At 47.6% G+C, this 24182-nt stretch overlaps 6 non-coding genes and 3 pseudogenes across 6 annotated transcripts; all 9 read right to left on the minus strand.

Annotated features, from left to right (window-relative positions):
- Positions 1 to 106: 106 nt before the first annotated feature.
- On the minus strand, positions 107 to 269 carry LOC134951964 (U1 spliceosomal RNA). Its single transcript, XR_010184598.1, has one exon. It is a non-coding gene; the product is annotated as a U1 spliceosomal RNA (small nuclear RNA).
- Positions 270 to 421: 152 nt separating this feature from the next.
- Positions 422 to 585, minus strand: LOC134950651 (U1 spliceosomal RNA). Its single transcript, XR_010183533.1, has one exon. It is a non-coding gene; the product is annotated as a U1 spliceosomal RNA (small nuclear RNA).
- Positions 586 to 1282: 697 nt separating this feature from the next.
- Positions 1283 to 1418, minus strand: LOC134952818 (U1 spliceosomal RNA; annotated as a pseudogene).
- A 152-nt stretch (positions 1419 to 1570) lies between these two features.
- LOC134950408 (U1 spliceosomal RNA) lies at positions 1571 to 1734 on the minus strand. The gene has a single exon (XR_010183332.1). It is a non-coding gene; the product is annotated as a U1 spliceosomal RNA (small nuclear RNA).
- Positions 1735 to 2426: 692 nt separating this feature from the next.
- On the minus strand, positions 2427 to 2568 carry LOC134953088 (U1 spliceosomal RNA; annotated as a pseudogene).
- A 152-nt stretch (positions 2569 to 2720) lies between these two features.
- On the minus strand, positions 2721 to 2884 carry LOC134951073 (U1 spliceosomal RNA). The gene has a single exon (XR_010183880.1). It is a non-coding gene; the product is annotated as a U1 spliceosomal RNA (small nuclear RNA).
- A 692-nt stretch (positions 2885 to 3576) lies between these two features.
- LOC134953089 (U1 spliceosomal RNA) lies at positions 3577 to 3718 on the minus strand (annotated as a pseudogene).
- Positions 3719 to 3870: 152 nt separating this feature from the next.
- On the minus strand, positions 3871 to 4034 carry LOC134951041 (U1 spliceosomal RNA). The gene has a single exon (XR_010183853.1). It is a non-coding gene; the product is annotated as a U1 spliceosomal RNA (small nuclear RNA).
- A 671-nt stretch (positions 4035 to 4705) lies between these two features.
- Positions 4706 to 4869, minus strand: LOC134952842 (U1 spliceosomal RNA). The gene has a single exon (XR_010185231.1). It is a non-coding gene; the product is annotated as a U1 spliceosomal RNA (small nuclear RNA).
- Between the last annotated feature and the right edge of the window lie 19313 nt (positions 4870 to 24182).

Below are 24182 nucleotides of genomic sequence, written 5' to 3' on the forward strand. Positions count from 1 at the left end.
CGGGAGAAGTCAGGATAGTGCGCAAGGGCATAGAAGGGAGCGGCTCAAGAAAAGAGAAGTGGAAACAGACAGCAAACTAGGCTGGAGAGAGACCTGAGACAAAGAGATCTGAATTATACGAGAGCCGACCAGGGGAAACACAAATTATGCAGTCAAGTTTCCCACATTTGGGGAAATCGCAGGAGCAGCACACCCAGAGTGCAATGGGTGAGCCTTGCCCTGGGAGAAGCACCTTCATGATCATAGTATCTCACCTGGCAGGTAAGTAAGATTTGGAATAGAGCTGGGGAGGGTCGCTGCTCGGGCGCCCCCCTGTCAAGTGAAGGAGATCCAACTGAGGCAGCACAAGGAAACTCACGAAAGAAGAACAAGGCTAGAGGAAGATCTGAGACAAATAAATCTGACTTTTACCAGAGCTGACCAGAGGAAAGAACAAACACAGTCCCCCACTACCACAAATAATGCAGTCGAGTTTCCCACATTTGGGGAAATCATAGGGGTCAGCATACCCAGAATGCAATGAATGAACCTCACCCTGGGAGAACAATCTTCATGACCATGGTATCTCCTATGCAAAATAAGTATGATTTGGGATAGGGCTGGGGAGGGCCGCTGCTCAGGCACATCTCTGTCAAGTAAAGGAGATTCAACTGAGGCAGCACAAGGGAACTCTCATCTGGGGACAACAACTGCAGGGAGAACACATATTTTCAGATGAACATGGTAGGGCAGAAGGCTGCCTAATACTGAAGCACCCCCAAACAACAAACCAAATGCAACAACTAGTGCAAGCATTCCTGGGGGAAGGCCTGCAGCAGATGGATTTGCATATGGTGATGTCATCCAAGCAGTGGGTCAAAGTTGGCTTCAACCCTCGTCTGCATATGAAAAGAGAAAAGGGGTGTGCAGGGCATGGCGGCCTTTTGCGGCGCTTGGATGACCCCTAGTTCGCATTAAACACCTCCACCCTCCTTCGGTGTGGGGCTCATGTTGGCTATGCCCCAGCCCCTGAAGCATTCAAGCTGATTTCTTGCAGCAGCTGGGCACTGTAACAGCTCCAGAGCTGCTCTGTAAGGCAAGTAAAAGGGCGTGGGCCCTGCAGCACTACCTGTAGTTTGCATTGTGCGTTGGAAGGCACAAAGTAAGCAGACGGGAGAAGTCAGGATAGTGCGCAAGGGCATAGAAGGGAGCGGCTCAAGAAAAGAGAAGTGGAAACAGACAGCAAACTAGGCTGGAGAGAGACCTGAGACAAAGAGATCTGAATTATACGAGAGCCGACAAGGGAAACACAAATTATGCAGTCAAGTTTCCCACATTTGGGGAAATCACAGGAGCAGCACACCCAGACTGCAATGGGTGAGCCTTGCCCTGGGAGAAGCACCTTCATGATCATAGTATCTCACCTGGCAGGTAAGTAGGAGTTGGGCTAGAGCTGGGGAGGGTCGCTGCTCGGGCACCCCCCTGTCAAGTGAAGGAGATCCAACTGAGGCAGCACAAGGGAACTCTCGAAAGAAGAACAAGGCTAGAGGAAAATCTGAGACAAATAAATCTGACTTTTACCAGAGCTGACCAGAGGAAAGCACAAACACAGTCCCCCACTACCACAAATAATGCAGTCGAGTTTCCCACATTTGGGGAAATCATAGGGGTCAGCATACCCAGAATGCAATGAATGAACCTCACCCTGGGAGAACAATCTTCATGACCATGGTATCTCCTATGCAAAATAAGTATGATTTGGGATAGGGCTGGGGAGGGCCGCTGCTCAGGCACATCTCTGTCAAGTAAAGGAGATTCAACTGAGGCAGCACAAGGGAACTCTCATCTGGGGACAACAACTCCAGGGAGAACACATATTTTCAGATGAACATGGGAGGGCAGAAGGCTGCCTAATACTGAAGCACCCCCAAACAACAAACCAAATGCAACAACTAGTGCAAGCATTCCTGGGGGAAGGCCTGCAGCAGATGGATTTGCATATGGTGATGTCATCCAAGCAGTGAGTCAAAGTTGGCTTCAACCCTCGTCTGCATATGAAAAGAGAAAAGGGGCGTGCAGGGCATGGCGGCCTTTTGCGGCGCTTGGATGACCCCTAGTTCGCATTAAACACCTCCACCCTCCTTCGGTGTGGGGCTCATGTTGGCTATGCCCCAGCCCCTGAAGCATTCAAGCTGATTTCTTGCAGCAGCTGGGCACTGTAACAGCTCCAGAGCTGCTCTGTAAGGCAAGTAAAAGGGTGTGGGTCCTGCAGCACTACCTGTAGTTCGCATTGTGCGATGGAAGGCACAAATTAAGCAGACGGGAGAAGTCAGGATAGTGCGCAAGGGCATAGAAGGGAGCGGCTCAAGCAAAGAGAAGTGGAAACAGACAGCAAACTAGGCTGGAGAGAGACCTGAGACAAAGAGATCTGAATTATAAGAGAGCCGACCAGGGGAAACACAAATTATGCAGTCAAGTTTCCCACATTTGGGAAAATCACAGGAGCAGCACACCCAGAGTGCAATGGGTGAGCCCTGCCCTGAGAGAAGCACCTTCCTTTTCATAGTATCTCACCTGGCAGGTAAGTAGGAGTGGGGCTAGAGCTGGGGAGGGTCGCTGCTCAGGCACCCCCCTGTCAAGTGAAGGTGATCCAACTGAGGTAGCACAAGGGAAGTCTCGGAAGAAGAACAAGGCTAGAGGAAGATCTGAGACAAAGAAATCTGACTTTTACCAGAGCTGACCAGAGGAAAGCACAAACACAGTCCCCCACTACCACAAATAATGCAGTCGAGTTTACCACATTTGGGGAAATCATACGGGTCAGCATACCCAGAATGCAATGAATGAACCTCACCCTGGGAGAACAATCTTCATGACCATGGTATCTCCTATGCAAAATAAGTATGATTTGGGATAGGGCTGGGGAGGGCCGCTGCTCAGGCACATCTCTGTCAAGTAAAGGAGATTCAACTGAGGCAGCACAAGGGAACTCTCATCTGGGGACAACAACTCCAGGGAGAACACATATTTTCAGATGAACATGGGAGGGCAGAAGGCTGCCTAATACTGAAGCACCCCCAAACAACAAACCAAATGCAACAACTAGTGCAAGCATTCCTGGGGGAAGGCCTGCAGCAGATGGATTTGCATATGGTGATGTCATCCAAGCAGTGAGTCAAAGTTGGCTTCAACCCTCGTCTGCATATGAAAAGAGAAAAGGGGCGTGCAGGGCATGGCGGCCTTTTGCGGCGCTTGGATGACCCCTAGTTCGCATTAAACACCTCCACCCTCCTTCGGTGTGGGGCTCATGTTGGCTATGCCCCAGCCCCTGAAGCATTCAAGCTGATTTCTTGCAGCAGCTGGGCACTGTAACAGCTCCAGAGCTGCTCTGTAAGGCAAGTAAAAGGGTGTGGGTCCTGCAGCACTACCTGTAGTTCGCATTGTGCGATGGAAGGCACAAATTAAGCAGACGGGAGAAGTCAGGATAGTGCGCAAGGGCATAGAAGGGAGCGGCTCAAGAAAAGAGAAGTGGAAACAGACAGCAAACTAGGCTGGAGAGAGACCTGAGACAAAGAGATCTGAATTATAAGAGAGCCGACCAGGGGAAACACAAATTATGCAGTCAAGTTTCCCACATTTGGGAAAATCACAGGAGCAGCACACCCAGAGTGCAATGGGTGAGCCCTGCCCTGAGAGAAGCACCTTCCTTTTCATAGTATCTCACCTGGCAGGTAAGTAGGAGTGGGGCTAGAGCTGGGGAGGGTCGCTGCTCGGGCACCCCCCTGTCAAGTGAAGGTGATCCAACTGAGGTAGCACAAGGGAAGTCTCGGAAGAAGAACAAGGCTAGAGGAAGATCTGAGACAAAGAAATCTGACTTTTACCAGAGCTGACCAGAGGAAAGCACAAACACAGTCCCCCACTACCACAAATAATGCAGTCGAGTTTCCCACATTTGGGGAAATCATACGGGTCAGCATACCCAGAATGCAATGAATGAACCTCACCCTGGGAGAACAATCTTCATGACCATGGTATCTCCTATGCAAAATAAGTATGATTTGGGATAGGGCTGGGGAGGGCCGCTGCTCAGGCACATCTCTGTCAAGTAAAGGAGATTCAACTGAGGCAGCACAAGGGAACTCTCATCTGGGGACAACAACTCCAGGGAGAACACATATTTTCAGATGAACATGGGAGGGCAGAAGGCTGCCTAATACTGAAGCACCCCCAAACAACAAACCAAATGCAACAACTAGTGCAAGCATTCCTGGGGGAAGGCCTGCAGCAGATGGATTTGCATATGGTGATGTCATCCAAGCAGTGAGTCAAAGTTGGCTTCAACCCTCGTCTGCATATGAAAAGAGAAAAGGGGCGTGCAGGGCATGGCGGCCTTTTGCGGCGCTTGGATGACCCCTAGTTCGCATTAAACACCTCCACCCTCCTTCGGTGTGGGGCTCATGTTGGCTATGCCCCAGCCCCTGAAGCATTCAAGCTGATTTCTTGCAGCAGCTGGGCACTGTAACAGCTCCAGAGCTGCTCTGTAAGGCAAGTAAAAGGGTGTGGGCCCTGCAGCACTACCTGTAGTTCGCATTGTGCATTGGAAGGCACAAATTAAGCAGACGGGAGAAGTCAGGATAGTGCGCAAGGGCATAGAAGGGAGCGGCTCAAGAAAAGAGAAGTGGAAACAGACAGCAAACTAGGCTGGAGAGAGACCTGAGACAAAGAGATCTGAATTATACGAGAGCCGACCAGGGGAAACACAAATTATGCAGTCAAGTTTCCCACATTTGGGGAAATCACAGGAGCAGCACACCCAGAGTGCAATGGGTGAGCCTTGCCCTGGGAGAAGCACCTTCATGATCATAGTATCTCACCTGGCAGGTGAAGTTTTCCGGCTTTTCTGGGCATGATACTACCACATGACCTTTATTCCCACAGTACAAACACAACCCCTGCTGTCTCCTCCGCGTCTTCTCACGCGAGGAGAGGCGGGTAGCCCCAATCTGCATAGGCTCCTCGGAAAATTCCTCAGAGTCTGAGGTTCCCTTGGGAAAGAAGGAAACCTCAGTCTCCCTTTCAAGCCTACGCTCTCTCAGCCGTCTATCCACCCGGATGGATAACTGCATGAGCTGATCCAAGCTATCAGGCAAGGGATATTGTACCAGTTGGTCTTTTATCTGGTTAGAAAGACCTCTTCGGTACTTGTGTCTCAGGGCTGGGTCATTCCACTGGGTATCATGGGCCAACCTCCGAAACTCCGTACAGTAAACCTCAACTGGCCTTCGCCCTTGCTTAAGGATCGAAATCTGAGCCTCGGCTGAGGCCGTCTTGTCAGGGTCATCATACAACATGCCCAGTGCCGTAAAAAAAACATCAACACTTTTAAGCGACGGACAGTCAGGCTGCAACCCATATGCCCAGACCTGTGGGTCTCCTTGTAGCAAGGAAATCACTATGCCCACCCGCTGAATCTCCGACCCAGAAGACTGAGGCCTAAGCCGGAAGTATAGCTTGCAGCTCTCCTTGAAACAAAAGAACTGCAAGCGATCTCCAGAAAAACGATCCGGGAGATTTACTTTCGGCTCCTTAACCCCTGAAGGTGCTGCTGCTGCGGGAGCTCTGCCAACGGCCTGGGAGGTGTGCATTTTAATGGACAAATCATTAAATTGTCGAGTCAGGACCTGCACCTGATCGACCACCTGTTGCAACGTATTTTGAGGGGTATGCTCCATATTCCCACAAAATTTCAACAGGAGTATTTGGCTGCTGAATATGTTATGCACACCAGTGCCTGCAGGAATGTACTGGTGTTTGAATTGTTATGCACACCAGTGCCTGCAGGATTGTACTGGTGTTTGAACTGTTATGCACACCAGTGCCTGCAGGAATGTACTGTTGTCTGAACGGATAGGTATGCAAAACAAATGAACTCACAGACAGACTGGGGAATATGACATTACGTACACAGAAGGTGATAGGGTAACAAAATAACACAAAGTGAACAGAGAAGCCCAGAGGCTAAGAAACTGGGTGTCTCCCTAGTATTAGTAATGCTCAGATGGGAAAAGCAAGATGTTGTGTTTTAATACGTAGAGAACCCGAAATGCTGTTGCTAAGGGCAACAGCAAAACCCTAAAGGGTTACCAACGGGTGTGGCAGTAAACTCCTTGGTCAGAGATGGAATGATAGACACAAGGAGAGTCTCCACAATCCTAATCCTCACTTGCAGTGCACAGGTTCATCTTACTGCCACTAAACTGACACCTGACACCTTGCACAGTGAGACAGGATTTAGGCAGGCAAGTCTTAGAATACAGCCGCAAACTTGCTAAGTTCACAGAGTAGTAAAAGAACCCCAGCAAGCTAAACGACTGACTCCAGTCTTACTGCTAGGTCTGGATTGGCAGAGTGTAGTACCAAATCCCCAGGCCTATTTGCAGTAAGCAACAACAAATACAAAGCTACACAGTACTGGCTAACTTTCAGGAACTGACTAACCAACAAAGATTCAGCAGCATCTGCTTAACCTGAGAAGAGGCCTTATAAAGCAGGTGCTGTCCACGCCCCACTCAGACCTCACAGACTGTGAGCACAAAAACCAGCACCGGATCCCCTGCCGTGCACAGAGCCTGTAACCACTGCACAGCAAAAGACCCGAACCGGAGTATCAGCTGCGCTCAGGTTACTCCGCTAGCACTTGTCTCCCGGTTGCCATGACAACGTGGCAGCACAGGGCAGGAGACCCTAACAGGAGCAAAGATACGTGAGTCCTTAACGCATTTCCCCACCTCCCTCCGGGTTCAGCGGCTTCATCGGCTTCATGAGCATACACCTATTCTGTCTGGCCAGACGCTATAAAGAATTAATTCCTGCTACATTGTCAAAAGGACTGTTTAAATCATAGCAACTAAGACATACACTGTAGAGGATAATAATTGTTGAATGAATTTTTATTTAAAAAAATTTTTTGTGTCTATAAGTAGATGGGAGCATCTTTCCTGATTAGTCTATAGCAGTGTCCAGATAGAAAAGAGCATATTTTATGTTTTTAAAATAATATATTTCATGTGTTGGAATTACCGGCCGGTGGTTATGGATGTTTTGATTTATTGAATTTTAATATTGTTATTTTTATTGGAATGAAGTAATAAACTTTTGCTCAATCTATATGCGCTGCAGTATTTTTGTCTTATTTGATTTTTTTTCTCTGATAAGGTTGAGTAGCCTTATTTTGCTGGCAGCATATAGATTGGTGTGTATCGAGCGCTTGGCTATATTTTGTTTTTGTCCTTTTTACTTGTCTCACAAGAGCCCTTACTTGGTTTTCCATGAAGATAGGGCTGAGTTACGAACTCGTCAACAATTTCTTCCTTCCATATAAACCAACCTATTGTGGTGCCAGTGGCTACTGACACCTTCGCTGCTTCAAAGTCTCTGTATGTGGTCAGGGCTTTGAAAATCTATGTCGCAGGAAAGGCTCGGATAAGGAAAACAGAGGCCCTGTTTGTCCTGTATGCTCCCAACAAGATTGGGTGTCCTGCTTCTAAGCTGACTATTGCGCGCTGGATCAGAGGGACGATTCAGCACGCTCATTCTACGGCAGGATTGCCGATACCGAATTGGGTGACTGCCCATTCTACTAGAAAGGTGGGCTCATCCTGGGCGGCTGCCCGGGAGGTCTCGGCATTACAACTTTGCCGAGCAGCTACTTGGTCAGGGGCAAACACATTTGCTAAGTTTTATAAGTTTGACACCTTGGCCGATGAGGACCTACAGTTTGGTCAATCGGTGCTGCAGGGTCATCCGCACTCTCCCGCCCGTACTGGAGCTTTGGTATATCTCCATGGTACTGAAGTGGACCCCAGCATCCTCTAGGACGTATGAGAAAACAGGATTTTAATACCTACCGGTAAATCCTTTTCTCCTAGTCCGTAGAGGATGCTGGGCACCCAGCCCAGTGCATACTTTACCTGCAGTTGTTAATTTGTTCAAAATGTTTTTAGCACGGTTGCTGTAATGTTCATGCCCGTTGGCATGTATTTTGTTGAATGCCATGTGTGCGGCATGGTTGAAGTATGGCAAATACAAAGAATATTAGCGCTTAATGGTCACAAATGCAAAGGCGTGTCACAAATAAAATCACAATTTATTATAAAATTATATAATTTTGAGCATGATAAAAATTAAATGTAATGCACATAAGTGGTCAATGCCACATAAAAACACTGAAGAAAAATGAATAGTGTGACTCCCAATATTGAATAATCCTAATGGAAAACTGATGATGCAATGGGCCTGTTCCTATGAAAGTCCCCTTGATTTTTAGGGCTCAATGTCCTATCCGTGGATTATAGTTACCACCAACATCTCTCGAGGTAATTAGGTGAATCTGCGTCCGCAAGAGTGCTGTTCCTCGGCGGGTGGTGAATTGTAGCTTTCCACGGTGAAATAGGAATGTCCTTGTGTGGTCCAATTAGTGATGTGCACCGGAAATTTTTCGGGTTTTGTGTTTTGGTTTTGGGTTCTGTTCCGCGGCCGTGTTTTGGGTTCGAACGCGTTTTGGCAAAACCTCACCGAATTTTTTTTGTCGGATTCGGGTGTGTTTTGGATTCGGGTGTTTTTTTCAAAAAACCCTAAAAAAACAGCTTAAATCATTGAATTTGGGGGTCATTTTGATACCATAGTATTATTAACCTCAATAACCATAATTTACACTCATTTCCAGTCTATTCTGAACACCTCACACCTGACAATATTATTTTTAGTCCTAAAATTTGCACCGAGGTCGCTGGATGGCTAAGCTAAGCGACACAAGTGGCCGACACAAACACCTGGCCCATCTAGGAGTGGCACTGCAGTGTCAGGCAGGATGGCCCTTCCAAAAAATACTCCCTGAACAGCACATGACGCAAAGAAAAAAAGAGGCGCAATGAGGTAGCTGTGTGAGTAAGCTAAGCGACCCTAGTGGCCGACACAAACACCTGGCCCATCTAGGAGTGGCACTGCAGTGTCAGGCAGGAGGGCCCTTCCAAAAAATACTCCCCAAACAGCACATGACGCAAAGAAAAAAAGAGGCGCAATGAGGTAGCTGTGTGAGTAAGCTAAGCGACCCTAGTGGCCGACACAAACACCTGGCCCATCTAGGAGTGGCACTGCAGTGTCAGGCAGGATGGCCCTTCCAAAAAATACTCCCCAAACAGCACATGACGCAAAGAAAAAAAGAGGCGCAATGAGGTAGCTGTGTGAGTAAGCTAAGCGACCCTAGTGGCCGACACAAACACCTGGCCCATCTAGGAGTGGCACTGCAGTGTCACGCAGGATGGCCCTTCCAAAAAATACTCCCCAAACAGCACATGACGCAAAGAAAAAAAGAGGCGCAATGAGGTAGCTGTGTGACGACTAAGCTAAGCGACCCTAGTGGCCGACACAAACACCTGGCCCATCTAGGAGTGGCACTGCAGTGTCACGCAGGATGGCCCTTCCAAAAAATACTCCCCAAACAGCACATGACGCAAAGAAAAATGAAAGAAAAAAGAGATGCAAGATGGAATTGTCCTTGGGCCCTCCCACCCACCCTTATGTTGTATAAACAGGACATGCACACTTTAACCAACCCATCATTTCAGCGACAGGGTCTGCCACACGACTGTGACTGAAATGACTGGTTGGTTTGGGCCCCCACCAAAAAAGAAGCAATCTCTCCTTGCACAAACTGGCTCTACAGAGGCAAGATGTCCACCTCATCATCATCGTCCGATTCATCACCCCTTTCACTGTGTACATCCCCCTCCTCACAGATTATTAATTCGTCCCCACTGGAATCCACCATCTCAGATCTCCGTGTACTTTCTGGAGGCAATTGCTGCTGGTGAATGTCTCCATGGAGGAATTGATTATAATTCATTTTAATGAACATCATCTTCTCCACATTTTCTGGAAGTAACCTCGTACGCCGATTGCTGACAAGGTGAGCGGCGGCACTAAACACTCTTTCGGAGTACACACTGGAGGGAGGGCAACTTAGGTAGAATAAAGCCAGTTTCTGCAAGGGCCTCCAAATTGCCTTTTTTTCCTGCCAGTATACGTACGGACTGTCTGACGTGCCTACTTGGATGCCGTCACTCACATAATCCTCCACCATTCTTTCAATGGTGAGAGAATCATATGCAGTGACAGTAGACGACATGTCAGTAATCGTTGGCAGGTCCTTCAGTCCGGACCAGATGTCAGCATCAGCAGTCGCTCCAGACTGCCCTGCATCACCGCCAGCGGGTGGGCTCGGAATTCGTAGCCTTTTCCTCGCACCCCCAGTTGCGGGAGAATGTGAAGGAGGAGATGTTGACGGGTCGCGTTCCGCTTGACTTGACAATTTTCTCACCAGCAGTTCTTTGAATCTCTGCAGACTTGTGTCTGCTGGAAAGAGAGATCCAACGTAGGTTTTAAATCTAGGATCGAGCACGGTGGCCAAAATGTAGTGCTCTGATTTCAACAGATTGACCACACGTGAATCCTGGTTAAGCGAATGAAGGGCTCCATCCACAAGTCCCACATGCATAGCGGAATCGCTCTGTTTCAGCTCCTCCTTCAATGCCTCCAGCTTCTTCTGCAAAAGCCTGATGAGGGGAATGACCTGACTCAGGCTGGCAGTGTCTGAACTGACTTCACGTGTGGCAAGTTCAAAGGGTTGCAGAACCTTGCACAACGTTGAAATCATTCTCCACTGCGCTTGAGACAGGTGCATTCCACCTCCTTTGCCTATATCGTGGGCGGATGTATAGGCTTGAATGGCCTTTTGCTGCTTCTCCATCCTCTGAAGCATATAGAGGGTTGAATTCCACCTCGTTACCACCTCTTGCTTCAGATGATGGCAGGGCAGGTTCAGGTTTTTTTGGTGGTGCTCCAGTCTTCTGTACGCGGTGCCTGTACGCCGAAAGTGTCCCGCAATTCTTCTGGCCACCGACAGCATTTCTTGCACGCCCCTGTCGTTTTTTAAATAATTCTGCACCACCAAATTCAAGGTATGTGCAAAACATGGGACGTGCTGGAATTTGCCCAGATGTAATGCACGCACAATATTGCTGGCGTTGTCCGATGACACAAATCCCCAGGAGAGTCCAATTGGGGTAAGCCATTCTGCGATGATCTTCCTCAGTTGCCGTAAGAGGTTTTCAGCTGTGTGCGTATTCTGGAAAGCGGTGATACAAAGCGTAGCCTGCCTAGGAACGAGTTGGCGTTTGCGAGATGTTGCTACTGGTGCCGCCGCTGCTGTTCTTGCAGCGGGAGGCAATACATCTACCCAGTGGGCTGTCACAGTCATGTAGTCCTGAGTCTGCCCTGCTCCATTTGTCCACATGTCCGTGGTTAAGTGGACATTGGGTACAACTGCATTTTTTAGGACACTGGTGAGTCTTTTTCTGACGTCTGTGTACATTCTCGGTATCGCCTGCCTAGAGAAATGGAACCTAGATGGTATTTGGTACCGGGGACACAGTACCTCAAACAAGTCTATAGTTGGCTCTGCAGTAATGATGGATACCGGAACCACGTTTCTCACCGCCCTGGATGCCAAGGCCTCAGTTATCCGCTTTGCAACAGGATGACTGCTGTGATATTTCATCTTCCTCGCAAAGGACTGTTGGACAGTCAATTGCTTACTGGAAGTAGTACAAGTGGTCTTCCGACTTCCCCTCTGGGATGACGATCGACTCCCAGCAGCAACAACAGCAGCGCCAGCAGCAGTAGGCATTACACTCAAGGATGCATCGGAGGAATCCCAGGCAGGAGAGGACTCGTCAGACTTGCCAGTGACATGGCCTGCAGGACTATTGGCTTTCCTGGGAAAGGATGAAATTGACACTGAGGGAGTTGGTGGTGTGGTTTGCGCGAGCTTGGTTACAAGAGGAAGGGATTTACTGGTCAGTGGACTGCTTCCGCTGTCGCCCAAAGTTTTTGAACTTGTCACTGACTTATTATGAATGCGCTGCAGGTGACGTATAAGGGAGGATGTTCCGAGGTGGTTAACGTCCTTACCCCTACTTATTACAGCTTGACAAAGGCAACACACGGCTTGACACCTGTTGTCCGCATTTCTGTTGAAATACTTCCACACTGAAGAGCTGATTTTTTTGGTATTTTCACCAGGCATGTCAATGGCCATATTCCTCCCACGGACAACAGGTGTCTCCCCGGGTGCCTGACTTAAACAAACCACCTCACCATCAGAATCCTCCTTGTCAATTTCCTCCCCAGCGCCAGCAACACCCATATCCTCATCCTGGTGTACTTCAACACTGACATCTTCAATTTCACTATCAGGAACTGGACTGCGGGTGCTCCTTTCAACACTTGCAGGGGGCGTGCAAATGGTGGAAGACGCAAGCTCTTCCCGTCCAGTGTTGGGAAGGTCAGGCATCGCAACTGACACAATGGGACTCTCCTTTGGGATTTGTGATTTCGAAGAACGCACAGTTCTTTGCTGTGCTTTTGCCGCAAGTCTTCTTTTTTTCTAGCAAGAGGATGAGTGCTTCCATCCTCATGTGAAGCTGAACCACTAGCCATGAACATAGGCCAGGGCCTCAGCCGTTCCTTGCCACTCCGTGTCGTAAATGGCATATTGGCAAGTTTACGCTTCTCCTCAGACGCTTTTAATTTTGATTTTTGGGTCATTTTTTTACTGATCTTTTGTGTTTTGGATTTTACATGCTCTGTACTATGACATTGGGCATCGGCCTTGACAGACGACGTTGATGGCATTTCATCGTCTCGGCCATGACTAGTGGCAGCAGCTTCAGCAGGAGGTGGAAGTGGATCTTGATCTTTCCCTATTTTTTTAACCTCCACATTTTTGTTCTCCATATTTTGCGCACAACTAAAAGCCGCCATAGGTATACAATGTAGATGGGTGGATAGTATACTATTATTACTTATACTTATGGACGACGAGTGACGACACAGAGGTAGGTACAGCCGTGGCCTACCGTACTGCTATATATATAATATATACAGAATAATAATAACGGACCTGGTGGACACTGTCAGCAGACTGCTAAACTAGTATGAAGAAAAAAAAAACACCACAGGTATACAATGTAGATGGATGGATAATATAGTATTATATTACTTATGGACGACGAGTGACGACACAGAGGTAGGTACAGCCGTGGCCTACCGTACTGCTGCTTATATATATAATATACTGTATAACGGACCTGGTGGACACTGTCAGCAGACTGCTAAACTAGGATGAAGAAAAAAAAAACCCACAGGTATACAATGTAGATGGATGGATAGTATAGTATTATATTACTTATGGACGACGAGTGACGACACAGAGGTAGGTACAGCTGTGGCCTACCGTACTGCTGCTTATATATATAATATACAGTATAACAGACCTGGTGGACACTGTCAGCAGACTGCTAAACTAGGATGAAGAAAAAAAAAACACCACAGGTATACAATGTAGATGGATGGATAGTATAGTATTATATTACTTATGGACGACGAGTGACGACACAGAGGTAGGTACAGCCGTGGCCTACCGTACTGCTGCTTATATATATAATATACTGTATAACAGACCTGGTGGACACTGTCAGCAGACTGCTAAACTAGTATGAAGAAAAAAAAAACACCACAGGTACACAATATAGATGGATGGATAGTATAGTATTATATTACTTATGGACGACGAGTGACGACACAGAGGTAGGTACAGCCGTGGCCTACCGTACTGCTGCTTATATATATAATATACTGTATAACGGACCTGGTGGACACTGTCAGCAGACTGCTAAACTAGGATGAAGAAAAAAAAAACACCACAGGTATACAATGTAGATGGATGGATAGTATAGTATTATATTACTTATGGACAACGAGTGCACTGACGACACAGAGGTAGGTACAGCCGTGGCCTACCGTACTGCTGCTTATATATATATAATATACTGTATAACGGACCTGGTGGACACTGTCAGCAGACTGCTAAACTAGTATGAAGAAAAAAAAACACCACAGGTATACAATGTAGATGGATGGATAGTATAGTATTATATTACTTATGGACGACGAGTGACGACACAGAGGTAGGTACAGCCATGGCCTACCGTACTGCTGCTTATATATATAATATACTGTATAACGGACCTGGTGGACACTGTCAGCAGACTGCTAAACTAGGATGAAGAAAAAAAAAACACCACAGGTATACAATGTAGATGGATGGATAGTATAGTATTATATTACTTATGGACGACGAGTGACGACACAGAGGTAGGTACAGCCGTGGCCTACCGTACTGCTGCTTATATATATAATATACTGTATAACGGACCTGGTGGACACTGTCAGCAGACTGCTAAACTAGTATGAAGAAAAAAAAAAACACCACAGGTATACAATGTAGATGGATGGATAGTATAGTATTATATTACTTATGGACGACGAGTGACGACACAGAGGTAGGTACAGCCGTGGCCTACCGTACTGCTGCTTATATATATAATATACTGTATAACGGACCTAGCGGACACTGTCAGCAGACTGCTAAACTAGGATGAAGAAAAAAAAAAACACCACAAGTATACAATGTAGATGGATGGATAGTATAGTATTATATTACTTATGGACGACGAGTGCACTGATGACACAGAGGTAGGTACAGCCGTGGCCTACCGTACTGCTGCTTATATATATAATATACTGTATAACGGACCTGGTGGACACTGTCAGCAGACTGCTAAACTAGTATGAAGAAAAAAAAAAAACACCACAGGTATACAATGTAGATGGATGGATAGTATAGTATTATATTACTTATGGACGACGAGTGACGACACAGAGGTAGGTACAGCCATGGCCTACCGTACTGCTGCTTATATATATAATATACTGTATAACGGACCTGGTGGACACTGTCAGCAGACTGCTAAACTAGTATGAAGAAAAAAAAAACACCACAGGTATACAATGTAGGTGGATGGATAGTATAGTATTATATTACTTATGGACGACGAGTGACGACACAGAGGTAGGTACAGCCGTGGCCTACCATACTGCTGCTTATATATATAATATACTGTATAACGGACCTGGTGGACACTGTCAGCAGACTGCTAAACTAGTATGAAGAAAAAAAAAAACACCACAGGTATACAATGTAGATGGATGGATAGTATAGTATTATATTACTTATGGACGACAAGTGCACTGACGACACAGAGGTAGGTACAGCCGTGGCCTACCGTACTGCTGCTTATATATATAATATACTGTATAACGGACCTGGTGGACACTGTCAGCAGACTGCTAAACTAGTATGAAGAAAAGAAAAAAAAAACACCACAGGTATACAATGTAGATGGATGGATAGTATAGTATTATATTACTTATGGACGATGAGTGCACTGATGACACAGAGGTAGGTACAGCCGTGGCCTACCGTACTGCTGCTTATATATATAATATGCTGTATAACGGACCTGGTGGACACTGTCAGCAGACTGCTAAACTAGTATGAAGAAAAAAAAAAACACAGGAGTGTTTTTCAGGCAGACAAACGTATACTGGACTGGTGGTCACTGTCAGCAAAACTGTGCACTGTACTCCTGCTATAACTGCTCCCCAGTCCCCACAATTAGGCAGTGTGAGCAGAGCAGTGCACTCTGCACAGATATATCATGCAGCAGTGCAGCACACTGAGTGAGCACAGATATGGTGGAGCGTTTTTTTCAGGCAGAGAAACAAAGGATTAAACTCACTGGTGGTATAATCAAAACCCTGCACTGTACTCCCTAACAGCTGCACCCCGTCCCCAATCCTCCCCACAATTATAACTAACTAAGTCACTCTGTGTTCTACTATAACGGAGAGGACGCCAGCCACGTCCTCTCCCTATCAATCTCAATGCACGTGTGAAAATGGCGGCGACGCGCGGCTCCTTATATAGAATCCGAGTCTCGCGAGAATCCGACAGCGGGATGATGACGTTCGGGCGCGCTCGGGTTAACCGAGCAAGGCGGGAGGATCCGAGTCGCTCGGACCCGTGTAAAAAAAAGGTGAAGTTCGGGCGGGTTCGGATTCCGAGGAACCGAACCCGCTCATCACTAGGTCCAATAGAGGATGTTCAACGGGGACTTTGTCCAGGTCCAATGTTTCCAGAAGGTAGGGAGTGAACACCTTCAGACAAGTCTCACCAACGCGTTTCGTTGCATACAAGCAACTTTTTCAAGGTGCTAGTAGTCCTGCTGGTGATGGTTTATATACCCTACCAATATGGTTGCTCATTAGCATATGTGATTAGTTGTGACCGCCTATTAACATTAAATGACCAAATAATGACAGACATTGGAGGTTAATCAATTAGTAATTTAAAAGTATAAAAATACATCTGCTATATGGATCGTTATTTATATAGCTTAAAAAACATCATTTAATAAAAACCGGCATGGTTGAAGTGTGAGCTGGTATGAATCTCACCATTAACTTAAAAGTAAATTCTATTCTCGAAATGTCAGTCTCCCTGGGCACAGTTCCTATACTGAGGTCTGGAGGAGGGGCATAGAGGGAGAAGCCAGTTCACACTCTGAAAAAGTCTTAAAGTGCTCATGGCTCCTGCGGAACCAGCTATAACCCATGGTACTGAAGTGGACCCCAGCATCCTCTACGGACTAGGAGAAAAGGATTTACCGGTAGGTATTAAAATCCTGTTTTTGGATATATATAATTATAGTTATTGTTACATTAAATATCAAGAACACCGTGTAAGAATACAGTGTGTGGGATCAAATTGTAATTCGGTAGTTGCGAGAATATGGTCAAATATTTCGGCAACAAGTTATTAGCAATACCGGATTCATGTATATTACTGTAAGATAATGTGGTGTGTTTGACTGGTCTTGGGGCAGGAACTTAGATGTAAACAAACAGTAATCACATCTCAGGACTTAGTCATCGCCCACCGGTTGAGCTGACCAATGATCCCCAGTGTACTGGATATGTCCCACCCCCGGACCAATGGAAGAAGAGCATACATTCCCTATTGTACTACCGTTTGAACTATTGTATAAAAGAGCACACTCCTGGCCCAGGTAGAGAACTCGCCTATCTCAGAACTATCACACACACACTTTCATACACACACACATTCACACAACCACACACACATACACTCACACACACACACTCTGCTCTGATGACTGGCTGCCTGCACCAGGGAAACTAGCGTATGTATGACGGTAACTGTTACTATTGTATTGGTATAGTTGTATTGCTAATTGTACTTGCATTTATTTCTCGTGTCTGTTGTATATTATTGTACATTTATTGTATCTTTGAATTGTATTGTGTTGCTACAGTGTAGCATTGTTATCCCCTTGTGTCCGCTAGGGACTAATATATATGGTTATTGGGTTGGACCTTTAATCCAAATTTACACCTCTGTCTCGACTAAGTTATTTTGTTAATCTGACGAAGTGTCAGGGACGCTTCCGATACTATACTAAGGTTTAAGTGTGTTATATTGCTGTAGCCATATATATATTCATCAAGGTATTAGGAGAGCGCCACAACGCTCAAAAGGTACGGTAAGTGGCGCTACGCATAGGTACGCCCGTAGCTAGGAATAAAGTGTAAACAGTTAGCGTAACATTGAGGAAACTGCGCAACTGACTTATTGTCCATCGGTTTACTTTAAAACAGTTTATAACAGTTGGGGGCTCTAGCCAGCCGTTACATACTTTAAAACAAGTACCATACGCAAGACTTAAGTTTATCAGCAAAGGGTGGGATTGACGTCATCAAACACGTGCTGGAAAAACCAAGTCTGCGTCGGTACAACGTTTGAAAGGTGCTAACGTGAACCTGCGGACAATAAGCTCAGTCTCTTGGTATATTGTAATAATCATATATTGTATTTTTCTGCTGCGGGGTACACTGGGCTCCACAAGGATTCACATCGGGGTGTGGAGTAGGATCTTGATCCGAGGCACCAACAGGCTCAAAGCTTTTGACTGTTCCCAAGATGCACAGCGCCGCCTCCATGCACAGGGAGCTCAGTTTGTAAGTTGGTGACATGCAGTATGCAGGCACTTGACAGGAGGCTGCCTATTCAGAGCTTCATTTTACAGAAAAAGAAGAAGATTCTTGTACAAGAATACTACAGGGCTGCTGCAGGCAAGGTCTCATGGACTTCCCTGCACGCAGCTCCATCACCTCCAGCGGCGCTGTATACTCCCGCGCCCTGGTTGCCGGGTCACTGCAGCGTAGGCGCCGGCTTCTTCTAAAAGTGAGTCACACACGCCGCCGTCTCCCGGATAGTGGGGCTGCAGACAAGGGGAAGATAAGGGGCTCCTGTGCCCGCTCTTTACCACGATCCAGCGCGGCCGTAGGAGGCGGGCCGCACGCTGGCGTGGACACTGAATACTGGGCAGCCGCTCCACTAGCCACCAGGGTCGACTCATGGGCACAGGTCAGGGGGACATTTTAATGTAAACCTCCATTTTTACACTGCCCGCAAGCACCCGGTGGGGATGCCAGCAGGGGGACCAGGTCGGACCTGAGGCCCCAGCCCCAGGGCGCCATTTCAGCAATGTTCCCGCCCTGGAGCTGCTTCCTTCTCCCTCACTCCCGGTCAGCAGCCATTACAGACAGAGCCTTGCTGTTCCTGGGACTGCTAGGGCAAATCCTCCTCTGTGGAACTGCCTAATTGCCAGTGCTGTGCTTCCTACAGGACACTTAAGTATTTTACCTGTCACTGGGACAGTGTTAGTTAAGAAAGAGTGCATACTGTCAGGGTTGTGTGGTACAAACACCCTGTGATATACATCCAGTGTTTACTGCGTTTGTTATATCTATTGTTATCACATATAGCCATACTGAGTATTACTTTGTATTGCTAGTCCAGTGCAGTTTTATGGTACATCATTTCTGCAAGGTACGCTTGTGACTATATACGTGTGTGTACATGTAGCTGCTGCGTGGTTGCCTTATTGCAGGGTATTTCACTCAGTGGGCTATTCCTATATTGCTATACCTGAGGAGGCCAAGTGTTTCGGGTTTTTCTTTATGTTAATATAGGATTGTATCACAAGATATACTGCCGGTGTATTTTTACTTGTGATTTATAGTCACCATGTAATCTAGATCTCTTGAACTCCCGGTTTGTGCTATCTTAGGCACCCTTTCTGAGAGTTCTTGCGAAGTATAGTGCTGCTACACGTACCAGGTTGCCCATTATTGTGCACATAGTTATGTCTGCTAAGTGTGGCAACAACGCTGGGGCTTCTCCCACACTGCGTGGTAGTGAGGCCGCGGGCGTAATGGAGGATAATATGGCAGCTGAGAGTTCAGGTTCAGGGGGGTTCCTTACCCGCCAGTGGGTCAGTAGCACCTGGGGCATTACAAGACCCACCTTGGGCTACATTTTCCACATTGTTAAACACGCTTGTGACTAAATTAACGCCACCTGTGGGACCACCTGTGCCACTGCAACAGATTATGGTCCCTGCTGTGAACCCGCCATGGGCGGATCATCTTTCCACTCAGTTACAGCATTTGAACCGATCTATGACTAAATCTAAGTGTCACTCTCGCCTGCCTAAGACTAAGTCATCTTCTAAATGGGCCATTACCTCCTCACAATCCACTGCTATTCCAGACACATCTTCTGACGAGGACGGTGCATATACTGACCCCACGGACACTGACACTGATGTTTCGGATGGGGAAGGCAAGTCATCGGTGGATGTCCCGGATTTGATTGAGGCGATACGGCTCATTCTTCAGGTGTCTGATGATTCTGAGCCTGAGACTGTCTCCAAGAAACCGGATAGGTTTAAACGTAAGAAGGTGGTAAAACAAGTTTTACCCCATTCTAAACATCTGGTTGACATACGTCAGGAATCCTGAGAAAATCTGGGGACCAAATTGACACCGAATAAGAGACTGTTGACTCGCTATCCTCTCACTGCGGAGGTGTGTAAAAATTGGGAAACCCCTTTGCCTGTAGATTCTCATGTGGCGCGTATGGTTGTTTCTCTGAAGGATCCGACGGATCGACGTGTGGAGGGCTGTTTAAAAGCGATATATACCCTAACGGGGGCTGTGCATAGGCCAACAATTGCAGCGACTTGGGCTGCTGAAGCTGTTGAGGCGTGGGCTCAGGAACTTGAGGTGGAACTGCCTTCCAATGCATCTGAGCATGCTCGACAATGTCTCGAATATATTGCCACGGCTTCTCTGTACCTTAAGGAGGTGGCCTCCGATGCCGGGGTGCTCGTGGCCAAGGCTGCTACTACGTCCGTCTTGGCCAGACGTATCCTTTGGTTGAGATCCTGGTCGGTGGATATGGATTCCAAGAAAACCCTGGAGGTACTTCATTTCAAGGGAGACATTCTCTTTGGAGAAGACCTCAATGAGATTGTGGCTGACCTGGCTACTGCTAAGACAGCTTGCCTACCTAGTACGGCACCTTCCACACAGAAGGCTAAAAGTACTTTCCCTCTGCCGTTTCGTCCTTCAGGAAAAGCAAAAGGTCAGGCGTACCCGGAGCAAGCTCGTGCTTCCAGACCTGCCAAGCCCAGACCGAAGCGTGCCCGTCAGCCAGCTTCCAAAACTGACAAGCCTGCCGCATGAAGGGGCGGGCCTCCCTCTGGGGGATCCCAGGGTGGGGGGCCGACTTCTAGGTTTTGCCCAGGAATGGTCGAAGACCACTTCAGATACCTGGGTGAGGGAAGTCATCGCTCAAGGTTACGCCATACCTTTCAAGAATCGTCCCCCTCATCGATTTTGCCTGACAGATGTGCCTCTGGATATGGCAAAAGCAAACACGTTGCACTCGGTGGTACATTCCCTCCTGACCACAGGAGTGGTAGTGAAAGTGCCTCTGGCTCAGAGGGGCATGGGGTTCTATTCACGGCTGTTTCTAGTCCCGAAACCGAACGGATCCTCGCAGCCCATTCTCAATCTGAAGTCCTTGAACAAGCATGTGTGGATCTCCAAATTTCGTATGGAAACGCTGCACTCTATTGTTCTGGCCATGGAGCCTGGGGACTATATGGTCTCCCTGGAAATACAGGATGCCTACTTACATATTCCTATTGAGGTGTATCAACAATTTCGGGCGTTACCCTTTGGTTTGACAACTGCTCCGCGAGTTTTGACCAAAGTAATGGCGGTCATGACAGCTACACTCCGCCGTCAAGGGGTCAGGATCCTACCGTACTTGGACGATTTGTTGATCCTGGCAATTTCCCCAGAACTTCTCCTGTGTCATCTCGATCTTACGGTCCAGTGCATGAAAGACCACGGGTGGCTAATCAACTGGAAGAAATCCTCCCTGGTTCCTGCTCGGAGCATTTTACATCTGAGAGCATTATTGGACACTCGCAACCAATGGTTGTTCCTGTCTCAGGAGAAATTCCTGAAGCTTCAGGACAGAATTCGATGGTTCCTATCTCGTCCGCAAGTGTCGATACATTCGGCAATGCAATTGCTGGGTCTCATGGTGTCGGCTTTCGACATGGTGGAGTATGCTCAATTCCACTCTTGCCCTCTGCAGAAGTTAATTCTGACCAAGTGGGATGGTCTGCCTCACCGGATCAGATCTCACATGATCTCCTTGTCTCCGGAGGTCCGCCTGTCACAGCTGGTGGCTTCAGGACCAACAATTGAGCAGGGGCCGTCCCTTCTGGATATCCGACTTGGTCCTTCTGACAACGGATGCCAGTCTGAGAGGTTTGGGCGCGGTGTTGGAACAACACTCTCTTCAGGGTCGGTGGACCAAGGAGGAGTCTCTGCTCCCGATCAATATTCTGGAACTGCGGGCAGTGTTCAACGCGTTGACAATGGCCCAGTATCTGATACAGAACAGACCTGTTCAAGTACAGTCGGACAACGCCACCACGGTGGCGTACATAAATCATCAAGGCTGCACTCGAAGCCGCATGTCAATGAGGGAAGTGTCAAGGATTCGTCAGTGGGCGGAGTGCCATCTGCCGGCCATATCTGCTGTGTTCATTCCGGGCGTCCTAAACTGGGAAAAAGGATTATCTCAGTCGTCAGGACGTGCATGCATAAGAGTGGAGCCTCCATCCTGAGGTGTTTCAACTTCTCGTCGACACGTGGGGCCTTCCAGATGTGGATCTGATGGCGTTTTGACACAATCACAAGGTTCCGGTCTTCGGAGCAAGGGCAAGGGATCCCCAGGCTGCGTTCATGGACGCTATGGCAATTCCATGGAACTTTCATCTACCGTACGTGTTCCCTCCGGTGTCACTCCTGCCCAGAGTAATACGTAAGTTCAAGCAAAAAGGAGGAAACCTGCTTCTGGTTGCTCCAGCATGGCCCAGACGGCACTGGTTTTCCGATCTCCTGGGTCTCTCGTGGGATCGTCCCCTTCTACTTCCACAACATCCAGACCTCCCCGTTCAGGGCCCTTGTGTTTACCAGGATTTGGCCCGTCTGGCTTTGACGGCATGGCCCTTGAGGCTTCCGTCCTGGGGGCCAAGGGTTTTTCTGAGGCAGTCGTTCAAACTATGTTGAAGGCCCGTAAGCCGGCTTCTGCTCAGATCTACCATAGGGTCTGGAATACTTACTTTACTTGGTGTGCATCTCACAATCATGACCTTTTCAAGTTTAGTACGGCAAAACTATTGGCTTTTCTACAACAGGGCCTAGACTTGGGCTTGCGTCTGGCCTCCCTCAAGGTTCACATCTCTGCCTTGTCGGTTTGGTTTCAGAGAAAAATTGCTACCCTGCCTGATGTACATACATTCACTCAGGGTGTGTTGCGGATTCAGACTCCTTATGTGCCACCTGTGGCCCCTTTGGATCTGTCAGTGGTTTTGGAGGCCTTACAAGAGTCTCCATTTGAGCCTCTTACCTCTGCTGACCTTAAGTGGCTTTCCTTTATGTGTTGTTCTTGCTGGCTATTTCTTCAGCTAGAAGGGTCTCGGACTTAGGTGCCTTATCCTATAAGTCTACTTATTTGATTTTTCACTGTGACAGGGCGGTTCATAGAACACGGACAGTTTATTTACCCAAGGTGGTATCTTCCTTCCACCTTAACCAGGAGATTGTGGTTCCGGCCTTTAATTCTTCTGAGTTGTCTACCAAAGAGCGGACTTTGGATGTGGTACGGGTTCTCCGTATCTACGTGAAGAGAACTTCCTCAGTTAGGAAGTCTGATTCTCTTTTTGTGTTTGGTTTTCACAAACGTGGCTGGCCTGCTTCCAAGCATACTCTGGCCAGATGGTTTAGAATGGTGATTGCACATGCTTATGTACAGGCTGGTCGCCCAGCTCCTGCTACCATTAAGGCCCATTCTACCCGGTCGGTTGGACCTTCTTGGGCGGCCCACCTTGGTGCAACCCTTGAACAATTGTGCAAGGCGGCTACGTGGTCTTCCGGGAACACGTTTATTAGGTTCTATGCCTTCAATACCGCCGCTTCCCAGGATGCTTCCTTTGGGCGCCGGGTTCTTTTGCCCACTACAGTGCGTCCCCTCCCATAAGGAACTGCTTTAGGACATCCCGATGTGAATCCTTGTGAAGCCCAGTGTACCCCGCAGCAGAAAACGAGATTTATGGTAAGAACTTACCGTTGTTAAATCTTTCTGCGAGGTACACTGGGCTCCACAAGGCGCCCACCCTGACGCACTTAGCTTCTTTGGGTTGGTATTGGCATAGCCACTGACACCCTCTCCTGTGATGAGTGTGTGGTGTACTTGGCTACGAGCGGTTGTCGTCTCTGGTACCTGCTACTGCATTGGGCTGGTTAACAAAACAGCTCCCTGTGCATGGAGGCAGGGTTATAGAGGAGGCGGCGCTGTGCATCTTGGGAACAGTCAAAAGCTTGAGCCTGTTGGTGTCTCGGATCAAGATCCTACTCTACACCCCAATGTGAATCCTTGTGGAGCCCAGTGTACCTCGCAGAAAGAGATTTAATAACGGTAAGTTCTTACCATAAATCTCGTTATATTGGGTTTATTGTCATATTCTTGTTTGCCACAACTAAAAAGGGGGTTTGCTGTTTGAATTGCTTGAATCACGGTTAAGCTGTGCGAGCATTACATTCGCACAAGTGTAGGCACAGGCCCGTTCGTAAAAACAAACTCCGGTGACCATCGGAGAGTGATTTGCGTATAGTTCGGGTATAGTGCATAGATTGTTGAAAAAAGTTGTGTAATTGTACTGTTGTGTGCA

The sequence above is a fragment of the Pseudophryne corroboree genome, chromosome 8, assembly GCF_028390025.1.
Source record: "Pseudophryne corroboree isolate aPseCor3 chromosome 8, aPseCor3.hap2, whole genome shotgun sequence".
Classification (NCBI taxonomy): Eukaryota; Metazoa; Chordata; class Amphibia; order Anura; family Myobatrachidae; genus Pseudophryne; species Pseudophryne corroboree.